We start from the raw sequence: 1,802 nt of genomic DNA on the forward strand, positions 1-1,802 counted from the left end.
TCCAAGAAACTTTTCCTAACGTCCAAGAAACTTTTCCTAATGTCCAAAAATTTCAATACCAAGTCTCTCCCTCTGACCTGGGCACGACACCTATCGAAAAGGTTATAATCTTAAAATTTGGTAAAAGGTTGGGAAAAAAAGGATCGAGTGCAGCAGCCTGGGATACTCCTAGAAGAAATCACGGTTTGCGACGTTAACAGAAAGAATAGTTTAAAATTGCCGCTCCTTGTCTCTCACTTCACCTCATTCGCAATGCCATAGCCCTGTCCCTCCAACCGCGTCACCGCTCTGCCACGCAGCAAATGCCAAGCACCACTTAAAACGGGCCCGGGAACTGCTTAGGAAAAATTCAACGGGAACTTGATGGGCCAAAGCTGTCTTGCTCTGATCAGATGACTAATTCCTCTAATTCCAAGAAAAATTTGGGCACGGAGCTAAAAATGTCCCGACCGCCCCAATGAATCGGTTTTCTGTGTAAGATGCTTCCAGTATGAGCTCATTACGTTGCAAACTCCGCTTGCGTGGAAGAGATCTGTAAGGATCCCTGAGCCTGGGGCCCCATCCCATTTGGTATTGATACATCGGATGTAATCTGCATTTTTTCATTCCGAAAACAGTGCAACCAGTGTAGCTGCGATTCTGCTGTAAATCTGATGCAGGAAATACAACAGAGCCCTTCAAAAATATTTCTGTTGGCCTTAAGACCGGCCGCAGAGCCTGGTTTGTATGGGAAAAAAAAAAAAAGGGGGGGGGGGGGAGATGGGAAGGGGGAGAACGACCCACTGCAAAATTCAGTTTCTTCCATGGTCAAGGGCATCTATTTCATTATAAATGTAGTTCTGCCAAAACAAATATTATTTTTGAATCTTTCATTATCTTAGTCTCTGGAAATGGGCTAAAGCAGCATGTGTTGGTATTAGATGCCGCAGAGCCAGCTGTCGTGCCTGGCTGCACAGTGTCTCAATGTCAGCAGTTCAAAGCGCGGCGAGGCTGATGGGAGGAAACTTGATAGGTCAGAGGAACCCAATTCCAGGCAAAAAGCACGGAGCTGTCTTCTGCGAGTGGGGTTTTTTGGTTTTTGTTTTTTTTTTTTCTTTTTTTTTTTCCCTTTTCACATGTGCACGCATAAACTTGGATTTTTTTCTACTGTGGTGTTTTGTAGGTGGAAAATTCCTTCTGTGTGAAAAAAACATAACCCAAAGGAAGCATGACTCCCCCTTTTTTGGAAATGAGGGTTTACCTGAAAAAATTAAGTTAAAGAAATGTCCTTGATATGGCAAATATTTAGTCTATAATTAGCTACTAAGATGTATGTTTCTATCAGAAAGTTAGGAGCATTTCCCTTAGGTTATTTTCCTGAATCGTTCACATGTAACATGGCTTTGATTTTGCCAGTAACCTGGTGCTGAGGACTGACCAAGCTCTCACAGTGCTCTGAATTCCAGACTGCATGCGGAAAAGAAGCTTTACCTAGAGAAAGAGAAGGGCTCTTGGCTTGCTCAGGTGGGCTCACGGGTGGCTGCTTGGGAAGGGAGGGCACCAGAAGAACAGGCAGAAGGTGAGGCAGGAGGGAGCTGACTGTCTGCCAGTCTCTGCTGAGTGACAGTACTTTTCAGAAAACGTATGTGAGGGATCTGTTATCTCTGGCATAAATATCCTTGGGGAATTTTCCAGAGTTGTTGGGTGAAACCTGGCTCAGCAAAACTCTGTGATTTAGGAAGATGAGTATTTCACTCATAATGTTGTGATGTCTCTTTCCTTCCTAAGGCTGCACTTTCTGAGGGCATTCACCAGCTCTTTCC

This window comes from Egretta garzetta, unplaced genomic scaffold (assembly GCF_000687185.1).
Source record: "Egretta garzetta isolate BGI_Z169 unplaced genomic scaffold, ASM68718v1 scaffold152, whole genome shotgun sequence".
Lineage (NCBI taxonomy): Eukaryota > Metazoa > Chordata > Aves > Pelecaniformes > Ardeidae > Egretta > Egretta garzetta.